General features: G+C 41.5%; 1 pseudogene; it reads left to right on the forward strand.

The window, feature by feature from the left end:
- The first annotated feature begins 631 nt into the window (after positions 1-631).
- LOC117696015 (large ribosomal subunit protein eL38 pseudogene) lies at positions 632-884 on the forward strand (annotated as a pseudogene).
- Positions 885-19,190: the final 18,306 nt, after the last annotated feature.

The following is a 19,190-nucleotide window of genomic DNA, read 5'->3' on the forward strand; positions in this document are numbered from 1 at the left end:
GCTTCATTATACTAAACATGTCCAGTAGGACTCTGTGGGTGTGTCCTGAGTCACAGAGGGCGTGTTTAAGGCTCAGGGGTTGTGTCCTGAGACACAGGGTGCATGTTTAGCACTCAGAGGCCAGTCCAGAGTCACAGGGGTCAGACTTAAGACTCAGGGGCATACCCTGAGCCACAGAGGACATGTTTAAGATTGAGGGGGCATGTCCTGAGTCACAGTGGGTGTTCTTAAAACTCAGAGGGTGTGTCCTGAGACACAGGGGGGGCATGCTCTAGTATAGACGGCATAAGGGAGGGAACAACTTAAGCACTTGCTAAGTCCCTGAGAGCAAGCCATTGAAATTGCCTGTGCCCTGACAACTACACAGGTAATGTTCAGCCAGAAAACAGGACAGGAAGAGAGAATCTCAGGCATTAAAGATGAATAGGACCAGCTGGGTGGTGGTGGCACAGCCCTTTAATCCAAAAACTTAGGAGGCAGAGGCCGGTGGATTTCTGAGTTTGAGGCCATCCTGGTCTACAGAGTGAGTTCCAGGACAGCAAGGGCTACACAAAGAAACCCTATCTTGAAAAACCAAAAAAAGGTCTTCCGTTCTTGCCCATGAGGATGCCAGACCTGAAAGCCCATCGCCATGCCTCAGAAAATTGAGGAAATCAAGGACTTTTTGCTCACAGCTCAGCAGAAAAACGCCAAATCTGTCAATATCAAGAAGAACAAGGATAACGTGAAGTTCAAGGTCAGCTGCAGCAGGTACCTTTACACCCTGGTCATCACAGACAAGGAGAAGGCAGAGAAACTGAAGCAGTCCCTACCCCCCAGGTTTCACAGTGAAGGAGCTGAAATGAATCAGACCTGCATATGACTATTAAAAGCCCTGAAAAGAAAAAAAAAGAAAACCCCCCCCAAAAAAGTATAGAGGGCATGTCCTGAGTCACAGAGGGACTGCTTAAGACTCATGGGGGCATGTCCTGTGATACAGGGAGCTTGTTTAGAACTCTGTCCAGAGTCACAGGGGGCATGCTTAAGACTCAGGGGGCCTGTCCTGAGATGCAGAAAGCATGATTAGGACTCTGGAGGCATTTTTAAGACTGAGGAGATATGTCCTGGGTCACAGGGGGCATGCTTAGACTCTAGCACACATTCTTTCATAATGAAGACTAGAGAATTGTGCAAAGGCTTGACCATATTAAATACACACACAGGGTTTCTGTCTCACTGTTTCCATTGCTATGAAGAGAAATCATGAAAAAGGCAACTCCTATAAAAACAGCAGTTTAATTGGGACTCACTGACACTTTCAGAGATTTAGTCCTTTTTCATCATAGCAGGAAGTATGGCAGGCATGAAAGAAAACATGATGCTGGCGAAGGAGCTGACAGTTCTGCATCTTGATCCAAAGGCAGCCAGGAAGAGACTGTCTGCCAGGGAGCTAGTAGGAGGGCCCATTCTGCATCATGTGGAACTTCAAAGCCCACCCCTATAGTGATGCACTTCCTCCAACAAGGCCACATCTCATAATAACTTCCTCCCACTCCCTGAGCCAAGCATATTTATACTACCACATTCCACTGCCTGGCCCCCCTATGATTGTACAAACACATGATTTTATGGGGACCATATTTAAAAATAGCATAATACAAGATATGTGAGGTTTAAAGTAAAAAGTCCCCATAATCTATAGAACTCTCATAAATGTTAAAAGTCCAAAGTTCAAAGTCTCTTCTGAGATTCATCCAATCATGTAACCATAATCCCCTATACTTTGAAAAAATAGCACATAAAATACATCCAAATTCACAGGATATACTTCACCATTCCTAATCACCAATGTGAGGAAATACTGGACCAAAAGAAGACCAAAAGCCAGCAAGGAAATCTCCAAACTCTGCAACCCCATGTCTGATGTCAAAGTGTTCTTCAGATCTCCAACTCCTTCCTGCCCTGCTCACTGCAGCACAATTCTTTCTCTTTGGCTGATTTTCTTTCCTGAAAGTAGTTTTCCTGAGAAGGTATCCCATAGCTTGGGAATCTAAAACTCTTGGGGTCTCCAAAGTAATTTCAAAATTAAAGCTTTTTGTTCCAGTATCTGGGATCCGCAGATGATCTTCTGTCCTCCTCAAAAGAAGCTGTGTCTCTCTCCAGCTCTTCCCTCTATAGAACACTAGGTTCTGCTTGACTCCACTCAACTGCTGCTGCTGCTCTTTCTGCTCATCCCGTGGGACTGACATCTTCAACATTCTGGGTTTTTCTGTGACAAACAGTCTTGACTGCATTCCTCTCATGCTCCCTTCATGGTGCCAAGCCTCAGCTGCACTGTATGAAACATTCAAGCCTTAAAACCAGTGTGACCTGGGTGAGTCTTACACAGGACTGAGTCAAGCTGCACCACAAGGTAAACCTTGGCTACCTCTGGAATATAACTTCTTTCTCCTGTTTGAAAACACCAGAAGATTTCACCTCAGTGATGCTCGTTTCTTCTTCATCCTCACTAATTTTCTAACTACAGGCAACCAGCATCAATTGTCTCAGTCATACCTTCTATTCTTGCCTCTAAAGCCAGAGCCACATGGACAAGGCTGCTGAGTTCTGCTTGCTGGAGCTGGAACATGGCTCCTTCTATTACATCATCACCAGCTTTATAGGTTTCAACAACCTCATTGCCTAAGCTCAGCTGTGCTTGAACTTGCTCTGTAGATGAACCTTGAACTCAGATCTGAATGGCTTTGTCTCCTGAACACTGGATAATATATGTGTAACACTTTGCCTGTACCTAAGCTTTTCTTTACCTAAAACTTGTTCTGTTTTAGGAACACTTGAACAAGGAAGATTTGGATCAGAAATCTGCCTGACTCTGATCTCCTGGGATTTAATGCATGTACCACCATGCCTAGACTTAAGTATATCCTTGTAGATTTCAAATTGAAAACCCAGAATAGTAATCACAATCCATCAATTGTCAATTTCACACATACTGATAAATCTTGTGTCCACATGAAAACAGCTACGTATTAATAATGCCTAACATGATACAGTTCTCCTTTGTCCAACTTCATATCCATAAGTTTAGGTGGATGGAATCTTGCCCTAATGTCACCGTACCTTTAATTCCATTTAATACCATTGATCACAGAATTTAGCTTCATTCAAATTCATGGTTCGAGTTTCTCTTTTGACCTAACATTTTATATTTATTTTCTTTCTAAGATTACTATGCTTGCTCAAAACAATCATCATGAGACTAAACACAGGCCAAAGGCTTTTCTGGCTTCACTGTAACTTCCTTTGTCAGTGCAATGAACATCAACCTCTTTACCTCATCTTCAAGGACACTCTACAGACAAGGGCAAAAGGCAGCAACATTCTTCAGCAAAACATCATAAAACTATATACAAAGTTCAAATCACCCTTAGTACATATGTGTTCCATATTCCTACTAGGATGGCCCAGTCAGTTCCACTTAATGCATATACAGATCCAAAGTCTAAAAATCCACATTGCTCCATAAAACAAAACAAAAAATAACACATTCAGGCCTATTATAGCAATGCTTAAGTCTGGGTACCAACTTCTGTCTTAGATAGAATTTCCATTGCTAAGAAGAGATATTGTAACCAAGGCAACTGTGTTAAAGGCAAATATTTAATTGGGCCTGGCTTACACTTTCAAATGTTTAGTCCATCACCATCATAGCAGGAAGAATGTCAGCATGCAGGCAGCCATGATTCTGGAGAAGGAGCTGAGAGTTCTGCATCCTCATGAGAAGGCATCCAGGAAGAGACTGTCTTCCAGCCAAATGGTAGGAGGGTCACTTTTGTACTGGCCTGAGCTCCAAAGGCCACCACCCTAGGAATTCAATTCCTTCAAAAAGGTAACATCTCCCACAAGGCACATCTCTTAATATTGCCACTCCTTAGGGTCAAGCATATTCAAATCACCACCGTTTATTTCTAAAATACTTTCTGCTATCTTTATAAAAAACTAAAGTCTTTAGTAAGTAATCAATCTATTAAGGCCTTTGTGTATCACAATAGTCTTTGAGCACCTTCAATAATATCAAAAGTAGTCTGTGACTGCCAATAAATTATATGATCTTACCCAACACACTGACACTGAGTTTTTCAAGGTTACTTATTATGAGAAAAAAATGTGACAAGCATCAACAATCATTTCAAACTTTACAGAGATATTCACAGGCTTTACCACATTCATTACATTTGTTAAGGTTTCTCTAAAGCATGTGTTCCTTTAAGTGTTTGGAGAGTACAGTGACATGCGAAGGGTTTATCACATTGACTACATTCATAAGGTTTCACTCTGCACATTTTTCTTTGTGTATTCAGAGATGACTGTGTCCTGGAAAGGCTTTACCTCACTCATGACATTCAGATTCTCTCCAGTATGTGTTCTTTTATGTGTTGGATGGTGACCATGCTGTGCAAGGGCTTAACACCTTGATTACCTTGAGTGACTCTCATGAATGTGTTCTATTATGTAGTCACAGATAAAAGTGAATTGCCAAGGTTTGACCACAGTGATTACGTTAATGAGGGTTCTCTCCACTGTGCTTTCTGTTGTGTTAATATTCAAGCAGATTTCTCTCTTGCATGTAATCATTCCTGTCACTGCAGATGACTGAACTTGCAAATGGTTTACCACATTGATTGCATTGATAAGGTTTCTCTCCTGTACGTGTTTTTTTATAATAATTGTGATTCTAAGGTTCTGAAAAGTCTTTACCACATTGATTACATTCATGAAGTGTCTTTCCAGTATGAAATTATTAATGTTTTCCAGACTAGTGGAACATGCAAATGTTTTAGCACATTGATTATATTCATAGTTTTTCTCCAATATGGGTTCTTGCATGTTTTAGGAGGAAAAAACTTCATGGAAAGGCTTTACCACGTTGATTACATTCATGAGGTTTCGCTCCAGTATGTGTTCTTTTATGACTTTGGAGACCACTGTGCCATGAAAAGGCATTACCACATTGATTACATTCATAAGGTTTCTCTCCAGTATGTGTTCTTTTATGATATTGGAGACCACTGTGTTGTGAAAAGGCTTTACCACATTGATTACATTCATAAGGTTTCTCTCCAGTATGTATTCTTTTATGAGATTGGAGATGACTTTGTTGTGTAAAGCCTTTACTACATTGATTACATTCATAAGGTTTCTCTCCAGTATGTGTTCTTTTATGTCTTCGGAGAGTACTGTGACATGAAAAGGCTTTACCACATTGATTACATTCATAAGGTTTCTCTCCAGTATGTATTCTTTTATGAGATTGGAGATTACTGTGACATGAAAAGGATTTACCACATTGGTTACATTCATAAGGTTTTTCTCCAGTATGTGTTCTTTTATGGATTTGGAGATGACTTTGTTGTGTAAAGCCTTTACTACATTGATTACATTCATAAGGTTTCTCTCCAGTATGTGTTCTTTTATGTCTTTGGAGAGTACTGTGACAGGAAAAGGCTGTACCACATTGATTACATTCATAAGGTTTTTCTCCAGTATGTTTTCTTTTATGGATTTGGAGATTACTTTGTTGTGTAAAGCCTTTACCACATTGATTACATTCATAAGGTATCTCTCCAGTATGTGTTCTTTTATGGATTTGAAGATTACTTTGTTGTGTAAAGCCTTTACTACATTGATTACATTCATAAGGTTTCTCTCCAGTACGTGGTTTTTTATGATATTTGAGATCACTGTGGTCTGAAAAGGTTTTACCATATTGATTACATTTATAAAATTTCTCTCCAGTATGTGTTCTTTTATGAGATTGGAGATGACTGTGACATGAAAAGGCTTTACCACATTGATTACATTCATGTGGTTTCTGTCCAGTATGACTTCTTTCATGCCTGCAACAATAATGGGCACATATGAAAACTTTACCACATTCATAGCCTGATCACTCATTTTACAAATATTTATAAATTTTACAGTTGGTCTACTAATAAAGAACACTCAGATCTTAAGGTTTTATCAATTTGATGTTCATGGTTGTACTTTCTCACTGTGGGTTGCTTTACCTCTTTGAAAATACCTGTGATGGTAAGAGCATTTATTACATGGCTCACATTTACAGAATCCTTTTTCTATATGAGATTTCTATATGATGTTTTTAACATGTCATAAGAAATATGGGATAACTCAGAGCATTAAAACAGTGATTGCATTCTTAGTTTTTCCTGTAGTGTGCATCACACAAGAGCAGCACTGTGAACCAGGATGAACAAAAGAATTTACAAACTTCTAGTACCCATAGAGATTTTCTGCAGTGTGACTTTGGGGATGTTCCCAGTAAAGTCAGGAAACCAATTAATTGCAAATGGCTATCATATTCAGAAAGTCTACCAAAGGCAGAATACTACATGTCTTCTCATTGTTCTGAAGGAGATAGATGTATGTTGTTTCTTTTAGTATCTCTATGGTCACATGGTTTCATCCATTCTGACAATTGATACACCCATTAAAAAAGAATAACAAATGAAAGGTTTCCACATTGAATTTACATGCATTGACTTTTTGTTCATTGCAGACATGATTAATGTTTCTCCACAACAACATTCTTGACTCTCATAAACTGACAAAACACTAAACTTAAAATTTTCACTACAAGTATATGAGTATCACCAACTTTATCATGGAGTATTTGCTTATTAGAAGGTTATGGATACATGTTTATCACTATTCAATGTGCAACATCTAAATGTTATGAGACTATACAAATTGGTAGTTCCACAACATAGCTCTAATGGAGATACAAATCAAATAAAGGAATCGCTTAAGGCATTGTTTCCTTCTCTTCTTTCTTACAGAATTGCCTTGCAAACACCAATCACATAACTGATATTAAGGTACATAATTTTGGGTGAATTTATAATCACAGCTACAATAAAAGGACTGATATTTTACACACTTGCTTTCCATTAGAGCTTCCAGATCATATTAAACTTTCCTCACAGGCATATTTGTATCAGCTTATACATTAAAATTACCTTTCATGACTTCTAGACATTTGACGTTGTTCTTCAGTATGATGGCCTTCCAAATTATAGCCTAAAACACGGTACCAGAAGATGAAAGATATGGGATTGGAATTAGGCAACATTCAAGTTACTCTGAATTTTCACAGCAATGAACCTGATTTATTCAACTCAATATTACTTGTTCTCTATTGAAATAAGATATGATCATCAGTAACCCAGAAACATTTTTCCCTTATATTGAGAAGCAAAAATAAATTCACAGTCTTACCTATAGCAGTGAGGTTCCAGTAGGTCTCAAGCATCACATCTTTGTAGAGATTCTTCTGAGAAAGATCCAGCAAATTCCACTCTTCTGCAGTGAAGTCCACATGCACATCGTCAACACTCACTGCTTCCTAAAATATCACATACATGTGTACAACACAAGGCCTGATACTGACATCACTACAAAGTAAATTATGCTTCCTAGACAATATAATCATATAATTCAGGTGATTCCTCCACTTATTTTCTAACACAAAAATTATAATATAATCACCATGTCAGTTTAGAAAAAACATGAAATATAAGGTTCACCTGTGTCACTTCTGAACCCTTTGAATAGGATATAGCTTTGAAACACAAATGGCAACTGAGAGGGATATGCAGGGGGAAACAGATCAACTGTACTGAGCACACATCTGAAAAGCTGTATGAACAATTACTAACTACAAATGTGATGGGCAAGCTGTGTGTATTTGTTCATGTCTTTAATCATAAAGGTACAGGTATGTCATTGAGCTGGATGCCAGCAAGGGCCATGCAATGAGTTTTAGGACAGCAAAAGTTAAATGTTAGAAACCTCACTCTGCTACAAAAATAAACCAGGGAAAAATGATAGAATGAACTCACAGTTCATTACTGAAGTTTCTGCAAAGAATTATAAATTCACTGTAGTTCTGTATTTATCTTACATAAACATAAAGTGAACCAGTTCAAACAGCAACATTAATTAAATTATACTAGAAGGGAATGCATGTTTAAACAGTTAAAAATAGATAGATGAAAATATTGGTAATATATATGTTGATCAGAAATAACATAGTTCAAGAGATATATTGAAAGGTCTTGCTAGTCTTCCACATAATGGTGGTCAATTTCAAGCATACACATGTGGACCAACACCTGTCCATTTCTTCAGCATCAGGAGTTCTGAGGCCATCTTCTGACAACAGTAAAGATAAGACACACATGATATTCATATTCATGTACTCAGCCATAATACACTTATTTATTCAAAAATTTCACATCAAACATAAGAGTTAGTCAGAACGTCATACACCTGCAATTCAATGAATCTGAAGCATCAGATAATATTGATGACATGAGCAGAAGCCATCCGGAGAAATAGAATATAATCTATATATTAGGCTAAATTTCAAAATTAAATATGTGGATGAAGACCAGCACAAAATCATGTGCTTATTGAACAAAAACATATCAGGGAGCTTATGTGGTTTCTATATCTACAATCAAGACAGAAAGGGCTACACTGAAAATTTTGGTCTAGAAAAACAAATCAGAATGAATTATGTTAAAAATATAAAACCACCAGGTTTGCAAAATAGCATAGCATTGAACAGCAAATGTGTGCACAGTATCTTATGTGATTGAGGGACAGAGTCCAAATGGGGAATGTATGCGAGCATGAGAAGAAAGCTGAAGGATCAGATTCAACCACAACACTGGAGACACCCAGAACAAAAATTTATCCTGTCTAAAAAAATGCAGAAGGAAAGCTGGAGCAGAGACTGAAGGAGCGGACAATGAAAACTCACTCAATTGGAGACAAACATGGACAAGTTTGAATTTATGACATTATTAAGGATAATCTATGATGCTCCCACACAGGATTCTTGCATAATTGTCCATTGAGAGGCTCCACCCAGAAGCTGACTGAAGCAGAATCAGAGATCCACAGTCAAAAATTGCATGTATCTTGGTAACTCTGATGGAAAAGTTGGGGAAAGGATTGAAGGCCCTCAAGAGGACAGGAACTCCATAGAAAGACCAGCAGACTCAACTAACCTTGACCCTTGGGGACATTAGGAAACTGAGACAAAAATAATAACACACACAGGCTGGACAAAGGACTGATGGGCTGTAAGTAGCAGATGTGCAGCTCAGTCTTCATGATGGTGCTCCAACACCTGTAGCAAGAGCTGTCCCTAAAGCTGCTGTCTATCATTGGAATATGTTCCCATAACTGGGCTGCCACATCTGGCCTCAGTGGAGAGGATGCATCTCACCCAATAGAGACTTGATACACCATCATGGATACCCATGGTCCCACACCCTCTCAAAGGACAAACAGAAGATACAGGAGGAACTCTGTGAAGGCAGGTGACCTAGAGTAGGAACTCCACTAAGTTCAGAGCCATTTTACTTATAACAACTTGAAACTGGAGAGAATCCAGATGCTGCTCAACCAAAATGTGAGAACCATAGAAAATGTGATTCATTTACAAAATAAAACATTATTTAGTTATCAAATACAATGACATCATGAATTTTGTGGGCAAATACAACTAGATATTATTATCTCAGTGAGGTAACCCAGATCTAAAAGCACATGCATGTGTGTACTCAATTACAAGTTAATAATAATCATAAAATACAGGAAACCCACACTACATTTCATAGACACAAAAAACTAAACAACAAGGAAGGCCGAAATGAGCACAGTTTACTCTCACTCAGAAGGGGGAGTAAAGCTATCATAGGAGGCAGATGGAAGAAAGAGAACTGAATGAGAGAACAGATAAGAAGGGGGAATCGGGGAGAACCAGCAACAGGTGTGGCGAGAAACAAGAGAAGGCCAGGGGGGAAAATGAATCAAAATCTTCAGCTGGCTGGGGGTGAGGAGGTACATTTAAAATGTGCCAGAGACCAAAAATAGGTACCAAGGATTCTAAGGTTGATCTTAGCTGAGATGCATACCAGTGAGATATGGATGCTGAAGAGGCCACATCCTGCAGTCAGGTAGGACCCTTAATGGAGAGTTAAAGACCCCAACCAATCCAAAAATCTTTCTACCCAAAATTTGTCCTGTCCACAAGAATACAATCTACAACATAGATTCTGTACAGCAGCCAAATAACCCTTTGATACCATTTGGTTGTTGTTCTAACTTGCTACTCTGCTGCTGTGATTGAATCCTCTAAGCAAAAGCATCTCAGGTAATAAATGGTTATTGTACATGGTTCTGTCAGATCACAGTCCATCATTTTGGGAGCTTAGATTAGAAACTGAAAGCAAAAAGCATGGACAATTAACTCAGCCATTCTGGATTTCTGACGGGGTTGTATGATATATGGTCTCATAGCCAATCCTGGCTATTTACTTTGAGAGAAAATTTTTGAGTGGATGGTTTTCAGCTGACACTCATTCTAAAGCCAAGGAAACATCCAGGTTCAGAATTAAGAGTTTTAGTTAGGATAGATGACAGAGGTTCTGGTTAGTCAACAAAATGATGGACTGGGTATTTGGACTATCTTGTACCTCACTTGTACAAATTGGCATAATTATGCTCTAATTGTATTTTGAGGGAAATTTTTATTTTAACAGGAAGGGTGATATGTAAGAAGAACTAAGGTCGGAAGGTGTACCAAGAGGAAGAGAAGGAGTAAGGAGAGGAGGAGAAAAAGGAAAGGAGAAGCTAGGTGATGAGAGAGAGAAAGAGAGAGAAAAGGGGGGGCATGGAGGCAAATGTTCACGTGTCTCCACCAGTCAAAGATAGTTTATATATCTAGGTTGGGTATTGGGTTACACTTCTGATTCAGCATTAACAAAATTATAATGCCTTTAGTTAATATTTTTAAAAAGAGTATAAAAGGAAAAAGGGGCATGGGATAGGTGTTTTATTGGGGGTGGGGGGTGAGGAAAAGGGATGGCATCTGAAATGTAAATAAAATATACCATAAAAAAGCATGGACAAACACTGTCTCCTGTCTTGCTCTCTTGCATGGTCAATGTCTCATGCTCAGCATGCTCTCTCATCCAGCTCAGGACCACTCACTTGCTTTGGGATATTGCAATACTCAGTGGAAGAGCCTTCCTAATCAATCATCAACACTATCTTTCACAGACATAGCACCCAGTCCTTCTGATGAGGGCACGCCCTCAACTGTGGCTCCTTCAGATGACTGTAGCTCTGAAATGCTGAGAACTGAAAACAACAATAACACAGACACAATAATAAATGAGGAAGTTGTTACAACAAAACCCCAAAAATTTAACCATATCAATTACAGGATCCCCTGCCACCACAAGAGGGAGTTGGAGCTGTGGCTGAGCCAGGACAAAATAGGGAGGGCACCTGGCTCAGAGCAGGGAAGGATACACTGGAATGGGAAGCTCAGAGCCTGTGCTGACCTGGGGTGAGCATCTTTAACCCTGGGTTCTCAGGCCAGTGCTACCAAAGAGGAGGCTAAAACAGCTGAAAGGTGGACAGAAAAGCAGATTGTCTCACACAACACAAACGATCACCACAAAGGACAGGATCTCTGGTCCAAGGAAGATATGCTAAATTTGTGACAATCAATGAAGAACCACCTCCCATCTTATGACAGCTCCAAGTTCAAAATTACAGAGTCACAGATGAACTGGGCAAAGGGTAGTTCAGGAGGTGGGAAATGAGGTCTTTGTCTTTCTACCCTGCAAAAAAGGTAGGCAGAGCCCGATTTTGCCCTGGATGCTGTCTTTAAGAGCTCTCTGTCATGGACTAGTCAATGGGCCTAGGTTCTGTTGTTAAGAAGGATTTAACCCAAGGTGTGGGGCTGGTAACTAAATCAATTAGGGTGGAGTCTGTCTCATTTCCTCAGGGAGAGAATGACAAAGTGCCACACACAATGCAGACAGCCACAAGGGGGCAGTAAAAGCTACCCTGAAGATTCCTCCACTTGGACAAAGGAGAAAATGAAGACAGGATGGCAACTGTGAGCCCTGTAGCAGGGCTCCAAGTTTGCTCTAACGTTCTCAGAAATTAAGACCAGAAAAACACTGTCTACTATACCAGGCTCTGGAACATCTTTGAAGCACTTCGGGCTCAGACTTTCCAGTGTATCCACTGTAGCAGGGTTCCACGTTGAATTTAGTCATCTCCCTACACAGATACTCAAGAAAAATCTGAAAACCAAGGCACACACACACAATTCTGGAAGAAAAGCCACTGACACAGAAACAATGGTGGATATTAAAAATTGGCCTTTCAATCCTTAACTTGGGAGTCCTGAGGGTCTTGGGATTCCAGTCAATGCACTAAAATGTTATGTCCAAGTTAGAGAGACCCCAATGACCAACAAGGAGCCTATTGTAATGCAAACACATGGAGGTCTTTATTATGAGCTCTGTAATAAGGATTCTCACCAGTCAGCCTCACATAAGCTCGAATCTGAGAGACCAAGTCTAGGGGTGCTGGGTATTTATTGCAGTTATAGAAAGATTGGGACATTAACATACAGGTCAGCAGCTTAATATTTTAAAAACTACATGACTGGCATAATCTGCAGGAACCAATCAAGGGGGCAAAATCAACTGTCAACCATGATGGGTAGGCTAACTTTTTCTCTGTAAGGTGTATTAGTTATCGATATGTAGCTTAACCCTGCAGTTGTACCTTGACTGTCTGTTGACAAGAGGGGATTGTCATAGGATATTTGCTCAAGTGGACTTTGTGCACTCTCAGAAACAGAATTGATTGGGCATTACAAACTCATCTTTGTGCCTGAGGTCCTGATTATTGAAAGATGCTCCTGTTCAACCCCAAGCCATGCATGGCAGTAGAAAAGGTAGTTTGTCCAAAGACCTACCTCACTATCTGTTACTGCACTGTCTGAAACTGTTTTCCTGAGCAGGTACCCCACAGCTCTGGAATTTCAAAATATTAGGGTTTCAAAGGTAACTTTAGTATTACAGCTTCTTGGTCCAGTGTCTGGGATCCACACATTATCATCTGTGCTCCTCAAAACAGATTGGGTCACTTCTCCAGCTCTTCCATCTATAGCACTCTAGGTTCTGCTTGACTCCACTTTACTGCTGCTGCTGTTCTTTCTGCTCATCCCATGGGACTGACATCTTCAATATGCTGGGTTCTTCTCCTGAGACTAGGATTCACTGTTTTCCTCTCCTGCACTCCCTTTACTGGGCCAAGCCTTAGCTGCTCTGCATGAGATTCATTTACGCCTAAAAACCAATACCACCTGGGTGATTCTCACACATGATCAAATCCAGGTGCACAACGAGGGACAACCTTGGCTGTCTCTGGAACACAGCTTCGTTGTCCTCTCAGAAAAAAACCACCACAAGATTTCACCTCAGTGAAGCTGGTTTCTTCTTCATCCCCACTAATTTTTTAACTACAGCCAACCATTATCAATTGTCTCAGTTGTCTCTTCTATTCTTTCCTCCCAGAGCCACAAGGACAAACTGCTAAGTTCCTCTGCTTGCTGGGGCTGGAACATGGCCCCTTCTATTACACCATCACCAGCTTTCTACTTTTCAACAACTTCACTGCCTAAGCTCGGCTGTCCTGGATCTTACCCAGTTGATGAACCTTGAACTCAGAGGTCTGCATGGCCCTGTCTCCTGAATTGTGGGTAATATATGTGTAACACTTTGCGTGCATCTAAGCTTTTCATTACCTAAAACTTGTTCTGTACCAGGAAGACTTGAATCAGAGATCTGCTTGTCGCTTTTCTTCTGGGATTTAAGGCTTGTACCTCCATGCTTGTACTTAAGTACATTATTTTAGATCTTAAAATGAAAGCCCAGAATAGTAATCACAGTCCATCTATGGTCAGTTTCACACATACTGGTGACCCTTGTGTCCTCATGAAAACGATGACCAGGTGACAATTGAAAGACATAAAAATTTATAAAGGTTATGGGAAGTTTTATGACCCCCTAGAGCTGAGCCAAGAATGTAGGCCAGCAGGTTCACTAGGTCCAGGTTCCAGGAACTGGCTGACCACAAAGAAAGCAGAACTAAAAATACAGGTCAGCTGGGTCATTCCAGGAACTGGCTGACCACAAAGTAGATGGTTGAGCAAGATTCAATTCCTGAGAAAAACATATACACGATGTTTCCCACATGACCTACTGAATAATGGGCTGGAACTTTCCACTATTTTTATGATACCCTTCCTTGGTTTCCCCTTCACCCCCCTGGTTTGTGTTTTATTTTTCCTTTAAATACCTTTCTCCCCCTGGCCTCCTAGTAGACACTCCTCATGAGTCTCGACCTCAGCACGGCTGATTACTGAAATAAAGCCTCTTGTGTCTTGTGAGTTACTGAGTGATTGCGATATCCCGAGCCTAGAGTGAGGGTCTCCCCTCCTGGGGGTCTTTTAATAATAACGCCCAACACGATACAATTCTCCTTTGTACAAGTCTGGGGGTGTGTCCATAGGTCCGCCAGCCAGTACCTATAAGCAACTCCAGTCATGCCCTTGCCTCAGATTCATGGGTTACCTTGGGCCTCCACTTCCACCCGCCCGTCATGGTACCTGGAGGCTCCAGTCATCTCCCTGTCTGCAGCAGCCCTGCGGCGGGCGATCAGATTGCATCGCTGGGTCTGTGACGTCAGAAGGAGGACACGGATACAACCAGGACAGAGGTGCTTTTCCCAGATTGTGATGGTGGCAGTGGTTGTCTCCTGGTGCAGTCACTGGGCTCTGGTCGGGATTTTCATACATCATGCCTGTGCGACGATCCAGCGCCTTCATGGGAAATGTAGTCTCCCAGTGGCCGCCATCTTTCTTTTTCCTCGTAGCCTCATGGGATATGTAGTTCAAAGGACAACCGCCATATTGGATTGAGTTTAATGTGCGTGTGCATTTAGTTCTTTGACCGCCATTTTGTCAGGAGTCCTTATGGGAAATGTAGTCTCCAGCTTCTATCTCTGAGTAGCCCTGGCAGTCCCTGAACTCACTCTGTTGCCCAGGCTGGCCTTAAACTCAGAAATCTGCCTGCCTCTACCTCCTAAGTGCTGGGATTAAAGGCATGTGCCATCAATTATTGATCATTATTGGCTATTGATTAATATTGCTTATTGATTAGCACTGTCTGCTGATTATCAATTACTGATTATCAAGATTATTGATCACTTTTGGTTATTGACTAGTATTGAATATTGGCCATCAATTAGTATTGATTATTGATTAACATGACTATTGATCATTATTCCATCACCTGCCTCTGCCTCCCGAGTGCTGGGATTAAAAGCCACCACTGCCCAGCTACACCTGTCTTCTTTGTTTGGTATTTTGTTGGTTTGTTTGTTTTGAGACAGGGTTCCTCTGTGTAGCCCTGGCAGACAAGCCACTGACACAAAAACAATGTTGGATCTTAACAACTGGCCTTTCAATCCTTTAGTTGGGAGTCCTGAGGGTCTTGGGTCAATGCACCAAGATGTTATGTCCAAGTCACAGAGACCACAATGACCAACAAGGAGCCTATTGCAATGCAATCACATGGAGGTCTTTATTATGAGCTCTGTAATAAGGATTTTCACCAGTCAGCCTCACATGAGATCAAAACTGAGAGTCTAGAGGTGCTGGGTATTTATTGTAGTTACAGCAAGATTAAGACATTAATACACAGGTCAGCAACTTAATATTTTAAAAACTACATGTCTGGCATAATCTGCAGGAACCAATCAAGGGAGTAAAACCATATGACAACCATGATGGGTAGACTAACTTTTTTCTGTAAGGTGTATTAATTATCTATATGTAGCTTAACCCTGCAGTTGTACCTTGACTGGCTGTTGACTAGGAGGGCTTGTCATAGGATGTTTGCTCAAGTGGACTTTGTGCACTCTCAGAAACAGAATTGATTGTGCTTTACAAACTCATCTTTGTGCCTGAGGTCCTGATTATTGAAGGATGCTCCTGTTCAACCACAAGCCATGCATGGCAGTAGAAAAGGTACTTTGTCCAAAGACCTACATCCCTATCTGTTACTGCAGATCCTAATATCAGTTGCGCTTACTCTGAGACAGAATACCAGTGGAAGTTGCCTCTCCCCCTGTGCATGCCTCTTATAGGTAAAATAGACAATCCCCACCTGCCCTTCCATTCCTGCCTCATCCCTGTGTCTCAGCCCCACTTGGGCAGACAGTCCCTGTTCAACCACATGCTTTACCTACCAGGACACAGGTAAGATTTCTATAAATCTACCACACTGTCTGTTATCCCAGATGCAATGATCACAGTTTCCCCTAGCACTGTACTAAACACCAGAGGCAGCTTTACCTCTGTCCTGACTATGTCTGCCTGTGGTTGCTAAGATCATCTCTTCCTGCCCACGGCTTCTCCCTGCTCCCAACATTAGCAACCATTCTTTATTGAGGATACCCACCAAACAGGTCAGTAAAAGAGGCAACACTCAGGCAACTTTCTCTGTTAATGCAGATATCAAACAGTAACCCAGGACCAAAACTCTCACCCAAGCAAAACAATTACAGAAATCAGTACCGAGATAATAATCACTTCAAACCCAGAGGTCCAGACATCAGCATAGGAATATAATAAATAACAGCCAGAACAATAAGTCACCAAAAGAGCCAACCTATTCTATCACAGCAGGTCTTGAGAAATTAAAACATGTAACAGATATGGTGCAAAAGAAGTTGCTTGGGGAAAGGGAGATGAGTGAGAATCTGGGAAGGGATAGAGGCACAGAAGATGACCTGCAGACAGGCAGACAGACAGGGAGCAGAGAGAGAAAACTGAGAGTAGAGAAAGAGAATAGAGAGGGGCTTGTGCAGAGAACAGAGACAGGGAACACAGAGAGAGAGCTGTGTAGCTGGTGGTCCATGTGTAAAAAGCACACCTGACAACAGCAGCAGGTGATGGAAGCAGGGAATGACTTAAGCAGTTGCTTAGTCCCTGAGAGCAGAGCATTGAAATTGCCGGTGCACTGACAACTACAAAGACAAGGTCCTGTTCTGTGGAACAGGAAAAAAGAGAGAGTCTCAGACATTAAAGATGAATACGACAAAATGGATACATCATTAAAAAATGTGGATTCTAAAAGATTTCTGGCCCTAAACAACCAGGAATTCTTAAACATATGAGAAGGGAAAAACTACAGATGATTGGAATAGAAAAAAGAATAATATCTGCCCAAAGATCTAGAAAATATTTTCAATGAAATCATAAAGGTAAATTTTCCTAGTCAAAAGATGTCTGTTAATGGACAAGAAGCATTCAGAAAAACCCAACACATTGGAGAAAAACAGAAGTCCCTTTACCACAAAATAACCAAACACTAAACGTAAAAAAAATAAAGCAATATAAAAAACTGCAACAGAAAAGAATTACCAAAAACTAAACAAAAAAAAAACTAATGCATGAAAGCAGATCTGTTAAATTTATGCCTGTCTTCTTAAAAACAGGTTTTGTTTGTTATTTTGTTTTTTGAGACAGGGTTTCTCTGTGTAGCCCTGGCTGTCCTAGAACTCAGTCTGTACACCAGGCTTGCCTCGAACTCAGAAATCCGCCTGCCTCTGCCTCCCAAGTGCTGGGATTAAAGGTGTGTGCCACCACTGTCCAGCTATACCTGTCTTCTTAATGTATACTATAAAAGACAAAAGGGTTTGGACATATGTGCTGCAGAGTCAGAAAAACCACCCATGTTTCTACAAGAAAGCAACTGGTCCAAATGTTTTGGGCAGATTCAGAATCAGTCATGATAGTGACATTACTCAGAGGTCACCTCCTGATCTAACATGGGAGGAGCATCACCAGGGACCTCACAGATGGTCACATCTGGCTGATGCTTCCCATGCAGCCCCAGAGAGGACCCAGCACCTCAGCCCCTATTGGGAGCGGACTTTTAGCAGAAAGAGGCTAGATCATCTTTGCAGCCATCTGGAACCATATACCCTGATGAGAGACTTGGTTTTCAACAGCCTACAACAGCTGAGCACACTCTGACAAACATCTTGTTTATCCCACATAGCTTGTTTTGCTGTTTAGTGACCCCAGCTGCAAGGTGCTCGTGTTATCCACGCCTGTAATGCTTATGTCATATCCACACCTGCAAGGCACGTGGTATCCACCCGCCTACAAGACATGTGGCAAAAACATATAAATACCCCAGATTTCCCTTTAATAAATGAGACTTGATCAGACCCTCTGTCTTGTCTCCATTCTTCATGTCTCTTCACCTTTATCCCCACTCTCTCTCTTGCTAGACCCTGACCCTTGGACTAGAGCGGCACCTTGGGCCAGGACACAGTGGCTGCCAAGCGTGGAGCGGAGCAGGCTGCAACATTTTGGCCCACAAAGCCGGGCAGTACCAGCCGCGACATTTTTGGCACCCAACAAGCCCCCCACTGCTCAGCCACCTGCGCCTACCAATTGTGGGCAGTGACCCTGTGCTCACCATGATGAGATTTCTGAGCTTCCCTGAGGTCTCCACACAGCACCCACAGCAGAGCTCAGAGCAGGGCACAGATGACCATTCAAGCCTGCACAGGCACAGGAAACTTACAAAATGGCACCCGGAAGAACCCGCCTCCTTGTCTGATTGGCAGGTCTGTCTGGAAGCCTCGATTGGCCAGTGAGTCTTACCACTCCTCAAGGTTAAAGTGAGCTTTTAGACCAGGGTAAGACCTTTTCCAGAGCTCAGGAGGGGTTTGCCCTCCATTAACTTTTGTTTCTGTCTTCAAAGAGGAATCTCACCCACCCAGCCCTGGGGGAGAACCCAGCATTGCAGCTCTGACTGTTCAGATGCCTGCTCCTCCCCTCTGAGAGCAATGATCCTGCACCTACCAGGACCTGACTCCAGACCTTACCTGAGATTTCCTCACAGCACCTGCCTTCTTCTTCCTGTGATCAAGGTGAACAGCTTCCATAGCCCAATACTCAAGGTGCAGTGGAGGTATCAATCTGACCCACAAGTGGAAGGATTTTCTGGTTATTTCTTAGCATTCTGTCTAAACTCCACCCCAGTTACCTGGCAACAGCCAGGTATGCTCCTCCCCAGTTACCTGACAACAGTAGGGTAGCCCTGACCTCCTGTAATGGTGGCTGCTTACCCCTTCCTCTCTTTTGATCTCTTAATCTCTTGCTCTCTCTTTCTCTTGTCCTCTTAGGCTCTTCCGTTCCCCCCTCTTTCTCCAAATGCTCATGCCTT

The sequence above is a fragment of the Arvicanthis niloticus genome (genome assembly GCF_011762505.2).
Source record: "Arvicanthis niloticus isolate mArvNil1 chromosome Y unlocalized genomic scaffold, mArvNil1.pat.X SUPER_Y_unloc_2, whole genome shotgun sequence".
Lineage (NCBI taxonomy): Eukaryota > Metazoa > Chordata > Mammalia > Rodentia > Muridae > Arvicanthis > Arvicanthis niloticus.